Source organism: Leuciscus leuciscus, assembly GCF_965113295.1.
Source record: "Leuciscus leuciscus genome assembly, chromosome: 15".
Classification (NCBI taxonomy): domain Eukaryota; kingdom Metazoa; phylum Chordata; class Actinopteri; order Cypriniformes; family Leuciscidae; genus Leuciscus; species Leuciscus leuciscus.
Genome location: NC_138739.1, coordinates 3571350 through 3587348, shown reverse-complemented (window position 1 = coordinate 3587348; position 15999 = coordinate 3571350). Strand labels below are relative to the sequence as shown.

At 38.9% G+C, this 15999-nt stretch overlaps 1 long non-coding RNA gene across 1 annotated transcript; it reads right to left on the bottom strand.

Annotated features, from left to right (window-relative positions):
• Nucleotides 1–2313: 2313 nt before the first annotated feature.
• On the bottom strand, nt 2314–3365 carry LOC309476441. Its single transcript, XR_014198153.1, has 3 exons — nt 3233–3365; nt 2861–2908; nt 2314–2597 (listed from the first exon to the last, which is right to left on the bottom strand). It is a non-coding gene; the product is annotated as an uncharacterized lncRNA (long non-coding RNA).
• Between the last annotated feature and the right edge of the window lie 12634 nt (nt 3366–15999).

The following is a 15999-nucleotide window of genomic DNA, read 5'->3' as shown; positions in this document are numbered from 1 at the left end:
ATGGATTTGAAACACCAGGGGCCTGTACCATGAAGCCGGTTTAGGTGGCTAGCCAGCTATGTTTCAGTTTAGTTTCCGCCAACCCTGGGTTTTAGGTACTATGAAAATAGCTTGGCTTTAATCGGTGTTCGTTGCCATGGTATCTTACGCTGCACGGCTAACCTGCTCCGGGGCAGGTTATGTTCTGGATTCAAGATCTCAGACTGAAGTTTGACCAATCAGCTGAGAGCAAAGAAACATATAGGTGACGTAACTTATTCCCAGTGTCTGTTGCAATGACTTCACCTTTTCTTCCAAATCCTGTGACATCTCAGCGCAAATTGTTTGACGAGCACTTCGTAGAGAAAGAGTTTTTAGCCAGACAAAATCCCCTTGCCTTTCCTGATAGTTACTTGTATGAAAGATACAGATTTTCCGCGGAAGGAATGTCTTATCTTTGCGAACTTCTTGAGCCGCACATAAAGAATTTAACACGTCGAATTCATGCACTTACTGTACCGCAAATATTGCGTTGCGTTTTTTTTTTTTTTTTTGTTGCAAGTGGTACATTCCTGCACGGTGGGTGACGCACAGAAGCTATAGGGGAAAACACGGTTTGTCGAACCATTCGTAAGGTGGTCCTCGCTCTGCAGGAGTACATGAATAGTTTCATTAATAGTGTTCCCCGGACATTTATCGGCCATGTCCATAAAAGAGGGCTTTTATAAAATTGCCGGTAAGATATATTGATAGGGTGACATCACATGAACACATTTTATTTATTTTATTTTTTTCAAAAAGCAAATTGCACAAATGTGCTATACAATATAAAACATGTTAAGAATTATTTTAAATCTTTATTATTATTCTGTTAATCTTATGTTAGGATTCCCTAGCTTTCTTAGTAGTACAAATACGTTCTATATTTATGTAAAATTATGTATGTATGTGTAGCCTATGTGTAATAGCCTATAGCCTATTTTTATAATATATAAAAAATGTGCATGTATCATTTTTTATATATTATAAAAATAGCCTATATTACACATAGGCCTATAGGCTACACATACATACATAATTTTACATAAATATAGAACGTATTTGTTTAACTTACACATTAACAATCAGCAATCTTTCTCCAACAGTCTTCTCTTGCTTTGGCAGCAGAGACCATATTGTTTCGAGCTTGAAATACATATTTAAATTCATCGTGATTCTGAATGATTATCTCTTGCTCCTCCGCGGGAAAATATATTGCTCACGCTCTACCCGCGATTGGTTGTTCAGTGTCGACGTCACTCTTTTATGTGCACGCGCGCGTGGAGTAATCATAGCTTAAGGATCAAAGCCTGAGTTGACAGAGAAAGTTGATGAGCTGCATCATGGTACCAATAAAGCCTGATTGCATCGGTTTGGTTGTCAACTCAAAACTAATCCTGTAACCCCGAGTTTGTTCAGCTACCTTCATGGTACAGGCCCCAGGTGTAAACGGGATTGGTCCCTTGTATACTTGTGATCCAACTGACCAAAACGCATCTTAACACCAGCTGTAGACAAAGCCTTACAATCTTCTTTAATCCTTTTGAACATGTGATTGAACCAAATGTGAGACATTTAAACTGACCAATCAGCAGATTACAGCTTTCCCACATCGTACTGAAGGTGTGACATTTAGCAAACCTCAGATGTACACACACATCTTGGCCGACAGACCTTTATCACTATCAGCACTTCTTTACGGATCACTAATGGCCCTTGTGGTAAGAAAGAGGGGGTTGGAGCAGGAAAGCAAACGTCTTTGTTCATTTATAAGGCTCTGAATAAATCACATTTTTGTAGTGAGAACTATTAAATATTTGATAAACTATGCAACTACCTAAAATATTAATATTTTAAAAATACGCAATAATGTTATAATTTTAACACTCCCTGTTTTTACACAAACTAAACCACGTGTAGCAAAGTCTATTTATTTGATTTAAAAAAAAAAAAAAAATTATGTTGGTGTTTTAGCAAGATAATAACAATATTTTGGAATGCGCAAAAACTGTATTAAGACATATCCATCATTTTGGTAACATGGTTGCAGTAATTGTGAACCAGATGTAAAATAAACAGAAAAAAAATGCTCAGATAATACTAATATTGACTTACAGATAACAAACATCCTTGTTAAAAATAAATAATTGCACCCGGTTCATATTATTTGCTGCTTTAATTATAATTCACAACTAGATTTGTCCTACTATAACAGAGCTAAATCTGATGAACTGCTTTATAACCTTAATGTTCTTCAGCCTCACTAATGAAGAATCAGGAATAAACACCAACCTCTTTGTTCTTCAGTGTGTTTCATTCTGCAGTGTTCTGGATCTCTCATGTTCTCACTGTCCTTCAATAAACTCTGTCTTTGCAGATTTCAGCTCTTCCTGATGGTTTGATGCTCGTCTTCACTTGTAGCTGATGGGAATATTCCAGCATTTATTCGTGAATTGCAATGGGAGGAGCTTCACTGGAGGAGGATGAGCTTCACTGGAGGAGGAGGAGGAGCTTCACTGGAGGAGGAGGAGCTTACCTGAAAGATGAGGAGGAGCTTCACTGAAGGAGGAGGTGCTTCACTGAAGGAGGAGGAGCAGATCCGACAAAATCAAGAAGAAATCACTTATTGATTAAAAAAAAAAATTGTCCACCCACTTTATGGTCACATTATTAAAAAATTAAGAATAAAAAAAAAAGATTAAAACATAAAAATATATTTACAGATTTGCAAGAAACAAATGGCACACCAATACAGTTAACTCAACTTGTTTGTGTTTATTGTGTTGCATATGAAACATGGTTCATCACAGATTATTGAAATAAAAGCCATTATGAAACTTACCTATATCTTGTAGATGTCACAATAGCTGATCATGTCGTTTGCTCAAATCTGTTGACAATAAAATGAGCTTAATGTGTGAATTTACAGATCTGAAGACATCAGCATAATGAATGAGGAGAAAACAGGATCTATTGACACGAAATAAAGAGGCTTTTCAGCTGCTCTGATAATAGTGATGAGCCATAGACTATCAATACTCATTCAACAAGAATATAGAGAATACAAGAATGATACAGAAAATATATAACAACAGTAATATAAATGTAAATATAAAGACAGCCGCTGATGACATTATCAACGCTTGTAATTTGTCCATATGAATCCGATTCCCGAATAACTAAATTACAACAAAGTAGTTCGCTAACATCTTACCGTTTTGTATGGAAAAAGAAACAGACACACGATGAAAACCTTTCTGAAAAGACCCCGTAATATGTCGAGTAAACTTTATAGTAGAGTTACGTGATTTAACGTGTGAACTGTTTACCTCAAAAGACTCAGGAGACGCGCGACGGCGAGAGTGGTGACGTCATCACCGCGAGACGAAATAAATGATAGATTATGAAAAACGAATTTTTAAGCATAACTTTTCTCCACTCAACTCTGTGATTTGGAACAAAAAATATATTACGTTTAAAAATAAATCTTTATTTTACAGAAACTGGTATAATAACTGTATCATTTCGGTCAGACAGTTATATAAGAATAATGAACATCTCTTAACTGTGAATTCCTTAATCATTATAAGATCCCTGTAACTACTAAAGAGTTTGATGTAGTATTTGATGCCATTCTCAGTGGCCTTATTCAACTTTTATCAGGCATGATTTTAAAAGTCTCTTCTGCTCACAAAGGCTGCATTTAAAAAAACAGTAATGTTGTGAAATGTTATTACAAATATTTTCAAATATATATATGTGAATATATAGTAAAGAATAATTTGTTCCTGTGACCAAAGCTGAATTTTAGCATCATTAATCCAGTCTTCAGTGTCACATGATCCTTCAGAAATCATTCTAATATGATGATTTGATGCTCAAAAAAACAAAACAAAATTTCAGGATTCTTTGATTAATAGAAAGTTCAAAAGAACAGAAATATAAATATTTTGTAATAATAATCACTACCGTTCAAAAGTTTGGGATCAGTAAGACATTTTATTTATTTTCCTCTGCACGGGGGAGAGTTTGCTCCTTTCCCAGTTAACCCGAAGGCCCAAACGGGCGCGGTGCCGGAGCACCATGTCCCTGTGTTCGCAAACCTGGTCTCGAGAGTGAACTAGGATCAGCCAGTCGTCGGGATAGCTCAGGATGCGAACCCTGTGTTTCCGGAGTGGCACAAGGGCTGCCTCGACGACTTTCGTGAAGATGCGAGAGACAGATTAAAGCCTATATATTTAAACATTTGTAAAACAGTGATAGATGGGTCTCTTAACCTTTACGCTGAGGAGAAAATCCAATGCAACTTTGAAGGGACCAAGAGAAACATGATTATGTATTTCTATTCAGCATGACTTTTAGATGTAACTAAAGTAAAATTATAAAATTATTTATTCTTGATGCAGGAAGAAGGAGCAGACAATAATGGACAAAAATGGACAATAAAAGTTTAATACTTGGTGCAGAAAATACAAAAAGAAAGTAAAATTGGAAGCAAATAAGACAGATCTCTCTCTTTATTGACTAACAAGATAATAAAGCATCTCAATCAGCCTCTTCTTCAGCTTCCTGAGCAAGAACAGTAAAAAATGTTTAAAAAACCCACTTGTACTTTTAAACATAGATTATATAAAGCAAAATGATATATGCGATATTGGCTCTTTGAGAAGGAACTTTATCTTTGAGTTGATGTGAATCTAACAGTAGAAACTACTGTTCTTAAATATAAACTATTTAATGTGACAAATGTTGACAATGTTTCTTTTATACTGTCGATGGTTGTGGCCAGGGCTGTAGAGTTCTAGAATCGCCGGAGTCCGAGATATGAGGTAGTTCAGGGGGTTCGGGGTCATGCTCCCCCGAGAAAATACATATGTGCATTTCAAGACATATGAAGGCTAAAATCTCCATCACTCTTTCTTTTTCTCTCAGTCTCCCTACTATGGCCTGTCTCTTCCCCTCCTAAAGCTGAGCTTTCTCTGATATTCTTTTGTCAGTGAAGAAAGCTAACATAGGGTCAACTGATATTTATATACATCAGTTTTCCTGATTATTTTTGTCGGTTGTTTAACATTTCTATCCTAAAATAGCTGTCAAATATGAAATGTTTAGTTTAGCTATATTTGATCTCACACTTCATGACCGTTAACAGAAGCGCTAGAACATGCGCTCAGCAGCTTCTGTGAACATAAAGCCTGTCTACTTTAATTTGATTGGTCATCTCAATATTCTGATGTTGATGAGCGGCGACAGACCGCAGAGCTCAGACGAGAAGATCTTGGAGCTGTGCAATATCCTTGCAGCACTAAAGTAGAGTTAATACTATATTAGGGAATCATTTCATATGTGATATATACTTTGTTATATACAAATCTTTGTATATAACAAAGATTTCACAACCTTTGTTATATACACCTCGGAAATATACTGAAGTCTGGACCTTGGTGACTTCATAACTGGCTACAGCCGTGGTTGAGGCTGGTTAAGACAAACTAATAGGAAAGAGAGGTGGCATCGCACTTGAAAGTGCTGGAACTGAAGATAAGCTACTTAATGTGAGTTTTTGTATGACTGTGTAGAGCAGATGATTGAGTGAAGCTCTTCCCACATGCAGTGATACGGTTTCTCTCCAGTGTGGATCCTCTCGTGTGTTTTCAGGGATTCTGACCGACTGAATCTCTTGTCGCAGTGTGAACACTTGTAAGGTTTCTCTCCAGTGTGAATTCTCTGGTGCCGTTTCAAATCTTCAGCTGTGATAAAAGTCTTCTCACACTCAAAGCACAAATGATTTCTTACACCAGTGTGTATTTTCTGACGTTCTTTTAAATCCTGCAGACGTGAAAAACTCTTTCCACACAAAGAACATGAATGTGGTTTCTCCTGTGAATGAACTGTCATGTGGCTCTTCAGGTTTGAAGCCCACAAAAATGTTTTGCCACATTGATCACATTCATGCAGTTTATCTCCAGTGTGGATCTTCATGTGTTTCTGAAGGTGTCCTTTATGTGTAAAACTCTTCCCACACTGATCACATGTGAACGGTTTCTCTCCAGTGTGGATCCTCATGTGAACCTTGAGACTCTGTTTGTATGTGAAACTCTTTCCACACTGATTGCAAGTGAAAGATTTCTGAGATCTTTGATGTTTCTCCACTTCATTCACTTCTTCATTTTCATCCATTGGGCCTGAAATTAAAGTAAAAAAAAAGCTCAGTAAATCAATAAAAGAAAAATTATGTAGTGAAAAATATATATATAAAACCCAGATGTAATAGCAGAAAGAATTGAGTTGTGTTCTGTTATACAAGATTATGATGATGTTGATTCATTATGTCCCTCACTGTAAAAAAAAATTACATCCCCAAGTCAAAAATTTCAAGTGACCGATAACATCTAAATTTTTCAATTAGTCTGACGTAGTTAACAGACTACTGCAACAAGAATTTCACTTGGGCCAATTGAAAAATGTTGATGTTATCGGTCACTTGAAATTTTTTATTTGGGAGGGTTAGAAATTTTTTACAGTGCTGGAATTTTCCATGAAAGGGGTGCATTAATGTACTAGACATAATTTTTTTATTCATTAGAGTCAAAAATTTATAGAGCCCCTAATAATGGGATATTATGATGGGAGAAAGAATAATATTTCAATGCTTTTGTGTTCCCACAAGAAACTTTTTGATACTCGCAAAACCTCAGAGATATTTGCGAGCAAACGCAAAATTACACGTGGGAATGCAAACGCTTTTGCGAGGGAGATGTAAGGGCGTCCTCAGGCAGTGGTTCAGGCTTTAGTGGTTTTGTCGAATAAAGAAACATTATCAGCATGCTGGTGTAAAACTGTATATTTCTTATCTATTACCACCCATCGCTACCAACCACGGACAGTTAGTATAGTAAAAAATATGTGGGAGAGCATTGCAAGTTTGTGACTATATTTTAGGGGAGCAACGGTACATGTATTCATCCCGAACCGTACGGTATGAGCCCGGATTGGTCCCTTGTATACTTGTGATCCAACTGACCAAAACACATCTTAACACCAGCTGTAGACAAAGCCTCACAATCTTCTTTAATCCTTTTGAACATGTGATTGAAACCAAATGTGAGACATTTAAACTGAACAATCAGCAGATTACAGCTTTCCCACATCGTACTGAAGGTGTGACATTTAGCAAACCTCAGATGTACACACACATCTTGGCCGACAGACCTTTATCACTATCAGCACTTCTTTACGGATCACTAATGGCCCTTGTGGTAAGAAAGAGGGGGTTGGAGCAGGAAAGCAAACGTCTTTGTTCATTTGCAACCCTAAAGAACGCAAAAACAATGAAATATAGTTTTTCCATCACCATGTCCCTTTAGGGGCTCTGAATAAATTACATTTTTTGTTGCTGGTTCAAATCATACCTATCTGACCGCTACCATTTTGTCTATTTAAATGGAGAAAAATCGATCATAACTCCAGTAAACTATGGAGTGCCGCAGGGATCTGTGTTAGGCCCTCTGTTATTCTCAATATATATGATGCCACTTGGAAATATTATAAGAAAACATGGAATTAGTTTCCATTGTTATGCTGATGACACTCAAATATATATTTCATCACGGCCGGGTGAAAACGCTAAATTATCCAAATTGACAGAGTGTGTTAAAGATATAAAAGATTGGATGACGCGTAATTTTCTTTTATTAAATCCAGACAAGACAGAGGTAATGCTTATCGGTTCAAAAAACCGCCCACAAAACCTCGCACAATACAACCCGGTATCACAACAAGACGTGAAATAATCACGTTGGTCCACTTTGGAAAACGTGTAGATGTCACAGTTTAACACACTTATACGTGAATCTTACACGTTTGCCATATCATGAAGATATCTGTCTACAATTTCGCTTTTACCATTTTATAGATTATAAATGTAAGATCCCTTAACCCTACTCCCACACCTAAACATTTTATAGACAATATTAAAATGATAAAACGTAATGGACAAATATGTGTAAGTTAGGGGAATGGCAGTTTTATGAACAATATAGCATTAAAAGATATAGTTTGAGCCACTAATCCTACCCCCAAACCTAACCATTTCTTAAAACTACGTAGGCTACAATTGTAAAGAAAAACAACAGACAGACAAGTATAATCACAATAATTTATTTATTGTTCCTATAGAAGTTTACATTTACATTTACGCATTTGGCAGACGCTTTTATCCAAAGCGACTTACATTGCATTATCCTATACATTTATACATAGGTATGTGCAATCCCCTGGGATCGAACCCACAACCTTGCGTTGTTAACGCAATGCTCTTACCACTGAGCTACAGGAAAGAAGTTAGAACCATAATACACAACATCGATTCACAAAATACATCAATTTTATTAGCTTAATGTAATCCAAACCTTCAGAATCCATTTATTATTTTCTCAATAAAAAGAGAAAAAAAAAAAAGAGAAAATGTGAAATATATATTTGAGTGTCATCAGCATAACAATGGAAACTAATTCCATGTTTTCTTATAATATTTCCAAGTGGCATCATATATATTGAGAATAACAGAGGGCCTAACACAGATCCCTGCGGCACTCCATAGTTTACTGGAGTTATGATCGATTTTTCTCCATTTAAATAGACAAAATGGTAGCGGTCAGATAGGTATGATTTGAACCAGCAACAAAAAAGAGACTAGATTGTCTATCGACTGGCCTTCTCAACAAGCAGGTCAAGGGGCTGAAAGAGACCTGTATGATGGAAAGAGACTCCCGTCACGTCTTCCGCCAGCCAGGCAGTTTATTCCAGCCGTCCCGGCCTGTGTGGCTGAGATTAAAAAGTTTTTGGGCAAGCCTTTTTCACATTGAGTGCCTGTTAAGGGTTTCTCAAGGCTAGATGTTCAGAGAATGGACGATCTAGGGATGGCAGATCCTCCTCCTGTGGTAACATCGGTAGCGAATCATTTGCACCCGAGCCGCAGGGCGGCGTTTTCTTCAACCGGAGCCTCGCTGCCAGGAAAGACAGAGCACTTCGCCGCCTCTGTTTTTCAAAAGATCTATAACTCAACTGCGCTGTCTGTTCGTGCTTTGAACGCGACGTCCCTCCTTACAGCCTATCAAGAGGCGCTATTAGAGGAGATGGGTCGTCAGCTGGACTCCGGATCTCCCAACCCAGTGCTCTGGGAGGAGATATGCGTCATCGCAGATTTAAACCTGCGCACGTCCCACGGAGCAGTTCAAAGTTGCGGTCGGAGAATGGGCTTAGCAGTTGTGGGAGAGAGATCGCTGTGGCTGGGTTTGTCAGGACTCTCTGACAAAGAAAAAGTGGAGTTTTTGGATGCCTCTATAGATGGAGTTTATGGAGTTTTTGGATGCCTTACCACCTGAGCCGGCCGAATTTCAAACCCTCAGGGAGAGGAGGGCACTCAGATTATCAGCTTTCCCGCCCCGCGCCCCACGCCACCGCAACAGCAGGGCAACGCGGCTCCACAGTCAAAGCCCGGTTTCGTTTGGCCGAAACAGTCGTTCGCAGCCGCAGCTGCGAAACACAGATCGGGCTGCCCCTCAGGGGAATAAGAAGAGGAGGTCTACCTGATACGTCAGTTCGGCGTCAGGAAGATGTTGGGAGACAGCACCCAGGGTTTATCTGTCCCATCCCTTCAGAACGATTCCTCTCTCCCTCCCGCGGGGAAAGGGAGAAGGAATGCAGAGGTAAAATGTGTTCGTGTGGACAGTTCAGAGTTCAGCGTGTGCGGGAATGTGGCCAGTATTCTACTAGTGCCCCCCAAGAGTTTGTTTCCCCCTCCACCTTCGAGGTCTGTTATGAGGGGAGAAGGTCTAATGTTCACAAGCATCCCATCAAAAATAAAGTTTTCTCTGATGCATCCAGGTCAAGGACCGAGGGCGCAGAGTGGAAAAAAAAAAAAAATTAAATTAAATAAAATAAATAATCACACAAACAATCACAAATGAATACCACTATGATCCTTCAAATGATCCTTCACTGGAGCTCTATTTAAGTAATCCGTATGAAAGCAGCGGCATGTACAGTTTCTCAAACGCGTCCTAATTAACTCTAATGTGACCACGCGCGCACAAGCGATTGACATGCAAATGATCCATGCGGACGAACGCAGACCTGTAAACACCCTCATTACCTCAAAACAAAATCAGAGACTTCGGTAACTTACTCCTCTGCTTTTCATCGAGTTTGGAAGACTGTGTTTGTGCTGTGCTGTGCTGTTTCACTTGGATTTACCTCAGAAGAATTAGAAGAACGCGATTTGAAGATGAGACGATTTTTAAGGTAAAACATGTTAAACTGGTGGTGCCAGATTAAAATGTATGTTATGAAATGAGATTGGAGTAAAACATGAACTAAGCCTAATATCGTACATGTATATGTATCTATATATAGACAGAAACATGTTGAAATGTGAACTAGACTGGTAGGCAACCTTTCAGTGCTATGTATACATGTTTGACACAAGGATGTTTTTATATTCTATAATAAAACACAGCATGATAAAAGTAGGCTAGTATGAGTGTATACTATGGTGAATATTATGTTTCATGTTTCATATTATGAATAATATGTTTGTGGATTGAGCGGCTTGATCCCTTCAGTAAATGTTCTCTGCACGCGTTTGAAAAGCAAAATGCGCCAAACAATAGGCTTCTTTTTTTTTTACTCCAAATGTTTTTTTCGTTATGACATTATGAAATGAGATTGAAGTAACATATGCTAATCAATATATTTTTCTCTAGTGCAGTGTTACTGAAGTGTTCCTTTTTAACGATTTATAGGCTATTGTTATTATTATTTTATGCAGCACAGCACATAGCTTATGCCTTCAAGGCACGACAAACCTGGTGTTCATTTTATATAAATATACCCTTTTACAAGCCCACGTGATCAAATAGTTGCGCGCGCATTTTGGCAACGGAAGTGGTGTTGTTCCCCACTGGCTCTAACGTGTTAGCAACTCCAAAAGTTTATCAAAACGGTTTCCCGGCATCAAAATGTCTGGTTGTTGCGTTTACGGTTGCACTAAGGGCGAATCTCATACACATTGGGGTGTATAGCCATGGGATTTACTGGGTACATCCCAGTCCCCCTGAAGCCAGCTTGTGCAGTCTGGATTGTGCCTGCCCTCCTCCATGCTCTCCTCCATGCCCTCCTCCATGCCCTCCCAAACAAGGAAAAAAACTCCCCCTTAAGGAGCTTTCTCCCTCCTGTTAGCCCCATGAAGCTCCTTCCCTCCTCATTCCAATGATGTTTCAGGGACTTGTCGGCTGGTTGCAGACAGTGGGTGGTGTGGGAAGGATAGCACACCACATGTACCCTGTGTGACTGCATGAGCCCCAGGAATTCGATGTTGAATACATAGCTGGTGTGGCCGTCCAGCAGCAGCATATGTGGTCTGAGGTCATCCTTAGGGAGCATGTCCACAAACTGCTTCCCCCAATCCAAAAACAGCTCAGTTGTTATCCAGCCATTATCGGACACCTTCACTACTGTGTTGGGAGTAACATTATAAAGCCACTCTGCTTTTAGCCTCTTGGCTTTGAAGATGACCAAGAGAGGGTCGTAGTCCCCTGCAGCATTAAAGCTGGCCAAAGCTGTTGTCGTCTCCCCTTTATCGCCTGACGTGATCTCGTAGCAGGCACTCCCCACCTCTGAAATCACAGTGGCTGATAGAAAATGGTCCTGCATTCCTGTCTCATCGCAATTCCAAATGTGGGAAGGCACATCCTTGATTCCCAGCTCAGTAAGAAGATCTTGATACTGCTGGAACCATTTCTCAATTGCTGTGGGGTTAATCCCCGCTGCTCTTGCAGCAGAGAGGGCCTCCGGTTTCCTTTGGCTGAGGTCAGGATTTCGGCGCATACAATTTTCAAACCAGTACTGCTCAGTGCTCTTTTTTTTTCTTCTGAAAATCCAGGCAAGTTGTTGGTAGGAAAGCAACTGGATCTCCTTTCTTCTAAGTGGGAAACCTCTCTTGGAAAGGGTCTTGATCAGCTTAGCCAACTCTGCCTCACTCTCTTTAGGTAAGACTGGTTTGCGACCCGAAGCATGCCTGTAGCCTTGTACATGATTCTTGGCCCTCCGCTGGAGGGTGCTTTTTGGCACATTCCATGCACATGCAATCATGCTAAGTTGAGGAGCCTGCCCTGCCTCCACCTGCTCCCTATACTCCATAATCACACCCTTCATCCTATCCTCACTCCATTGGTTCAACTTTTGCCCTGGCTTCTGACCTAGCCTATTCTTCTTTGCTTTCCTTATCTCCTTCCTCGCTGTCCTCTTTTCTGACACTGGATTCTGAAATAGGACCTACATGATTATTATCATCATTAATATTATTCTGTCAATCTGTCAATTAGCATCGTGATTAGCATTAGCAGCAAGCTCAATATAAGTAGTTTAAGTCAGTCTTTGTTGAAATATCTAGCTAACTAATTAAATTTATGAGGGACATATAAAAAGCAAACTCAATTCCTCCATTAGAATGACTTGAATGACTATCCCAGTTTGCCAGTAATACCCTGTCCCAGTTTAACAATATGCTATTAGCAAACTGGGACAGTGTCAAAATCGCATAAAAAAAACAAAAAAAACAAGAGGTTTAATATGAATGTGATTTTTAAAAATTCTGATTTACCATTAGATCCTATAACAAAATATATAACAATTACAAATGATCCATGAGTTTTTTTAGTTTTTTTTTATAACCTTAACATTATTTACCTCAGAATGCTATGTCATTTTACTTACCATCACGGTTCACTGCAAGGTTGTTAAATATGATGTGCAACACCCCGGAAGTGATGTCATAGCCACATAATTTTTTTAATTTTAATTTTATTTTTTATCACATACTTGCTAATGATGAGCTCAGTGTTGATTTTTAGTAATAAAAACATATCCATGTAAAGATAGAAATTAAGCTTCACCACTTTACCCATTGTCCCACTTTACATGGCGCACCAATACATGGCCCACTTTACACAGGATAATTTGTTCCTGTGACCAAAGCTGAATTTTAGCATCATTACTCCAGTCTTCAGTGTCACATGATCCTTCAGAAATCATTCTAATATGATGATTTGATGCTCAATTTTTTTCAGGATTCTTTGATTAATAGAAAGTTACAAAGAACAGAAATATAAATCTTTTGTAATATTAATCACTACCGTTCAAAAGTTGGGGATCAGTAAGAAATTGTATTTATTTTTTGGCTGGGAAAAGAAACAAAATAAATCAATGGGAAATCAATGAATCCCTAAAATGGGATCATCATGTGAAAAACTACTCAAACCCAAAATCGTATCAATTTATTTAGAGATTTCTGTAACTTATCCAACCATACACGAAACAGATCAGACATCCAAGAAATGCATGCTTACTCAAAATGACATTGCATTAAGCAAGTAGTTTTCAATTTTGTTTACACAGAAAACTAACATATCTAGCATGAAGTTTTGTTCTAGCATTAACCTTACCTAAAGTTTTCATAGCCATACTTGCACCACTTAAATCATTGTCAAGGACACAGCCAAGATAATTAACACTATTTCTGTTTGATATTACACAATCCCCTACCTTGACAGACAGGTTAGGAACCTTGTTCAGTTTACTTTTAGACTCACATAACATGGATCCCGTTTTTTACCTAAATGCAATTAGAGTTTATTTTAAGAAAGCCAGTCTCTTACTTTATATAACTCCTCATATCACTTGTATTTTACTGACAACCTTGTCTGAAACCAGTAAAGCAGAGAACAAATTATAGTCACAAACTGCTTGCATATAATTTATGTATAGGAGGAATAAAAGAGGGCCTAAGACACTTCCCTGGGGAACTCCATTATTAATAATTGTTTATTCAGAGGAGCATGAAACCCGTCAATTTCTACACTTTGAATTCTCCCAGTTTAATAAAAATTCAACCAGGCTATCAGCATACTTGGAAAAAAACATGACAAATAATTGATCTTACAGTACTGAATGATTCACTGTCAAAAACTTTTCAAGAGAAAAGGAGATCCAAGACTACCATTGCACACATTTTACCTCCATCAATCTGCTTCCTTATCAAATCTGTTAAATACAATACATTTATATTTTATCATTTAGCAGACGCTTTTATCTAAGCGACGTACAAATGCAGAGAGCAATAGAAGCAATGAAGTCATGTCAAGTCACCTTTATTTATATAGTGCTTTTTACAATACAGATTGCATCAAAGCAGCTTCACAGTGATAACAGGAAAATAATACATCAATGTTTGTTTCTAGAAGAAAATTGCTTCATTGACCACCTTAAGTAAGGCAGATCAATAATATTGTTGAATATTAAATGTCCCCAACTAAGCAAGCCAAAAGCCAAGGCAACAGTGGCAAGGAACCAAAACTCCATCAGTGACAGAATGGAGAAAAAAAAAACCTTGAGAGAACCCAGGCTCAGTCGCTCAGTTCTCCTCTGGCCAACGAGCGAACAGTGTATGATTATGATCCAGGCAGCATTACAGGTCATCCAGTACCGCGGACTGCGGTAAACCTCGGATAAACAGAGAGACTAATATTAGCGTAGACGTCATCCTTCTTATGATGTAACAAGTACATCAGGAATTATGGGGAGTGTTCCCGGTTCCGGCTGACCTAAACTATGCAGCCTAACATTGAATTATATAAGTTTATAATGTGTTATGTGTATGCCAGGCCAAAGAGATGTGTTTTTAGTCTAGCTTTGAACTGACAGAGTTTTTCTGCTTCGCGGACAGTGTTAGGAAGATTGTTCCAAAGTTTTGGTGCTAAATAGGAAAAGGATCTACCGCCAGCAGTCGATTTTTGAGATCGCAATAGATGTGAAGGACTATAATGTGTTAAGAGCTTGCTCAAGTACTGCGGAGATAAACCATTTAGTGCTTTGTAAGTGATCAGCAATATTTTAAAATGTATGCGATGTTTAATAGGGAGCCAATGCAGTGTTGACAGAACTGGACTAATATGGTCATACTTCCTGGTTCTGGTAAGAACTCGAGCTGCTGCGTTTTGGACCAGCTGTAGTTTGTTTATTAAGCGTGCAGGGCAACCACCCAGTAGAGCATTACAATAATCTAGCCTTGAGGTCATGAACGCATGAACTAATTGTTCTGCATTTGTCAATGAGAACATATGATGTAATTTAGATATATTTTTAAGATGAAAATGTTAGTTTTTTTAAAGATGCTAAATACGTGACTTTCAAATGAAAGATTGGTATCAAAGAGCACACCCAGGTTCCTAACCGACGATGAACACTTGACAGAGTAGCCATCAAGTGTTAAGGCCAATTTATACTTCTGCGTCGGGTGCGCGCAGTAGGTTCGGCGTAGCATACGCATAGACGTGTATCATACGTCGTACCCTTCGCCGTACCCTGACGTGCACCTCCTCAAAAATTTAACTACAGGTCGCGACGACGCGGACCGCAAGATCTGTGATTGGTCGGCTTGGTAGCATCGCATTTTCTCCTACGCATTTCCGTTCTTCTGCACCGCCCGTCATTTTTAAATTCGGTTTAACCGTCAACAGGTTCACGGTTCGCACGTACCATCTCCTCCGACGCATTCCCTCGTTTCTGCCTTTTAGTTTTAGTAATTTCATTAAAATTAACTGTTTTCCCACCTCGATAAGCTCCAACTCCAACATGATCCGCTCTCATTCAGTTGCTTAGTAGCCTAAACTCAAAACAGCCGCGAGGAATCTAAACACAGTGGAACATTAAAACCCGCCCCTGCCAACTAGCGTTTTGGCGGTGTAACTGCAGAGCAACACAGACATAACGCAGAAGTATAAATGCTCACGACGGCGTTGCCTACGTGCGTAGCCTACGACGTACACTACGGCGTACACTCGACGCAGAAGTATAAATTGGCCTTTAGACAGTATTCTAGGTTATTACGTGGGGAAGTTTTTTGTACAATAATTAGAATCT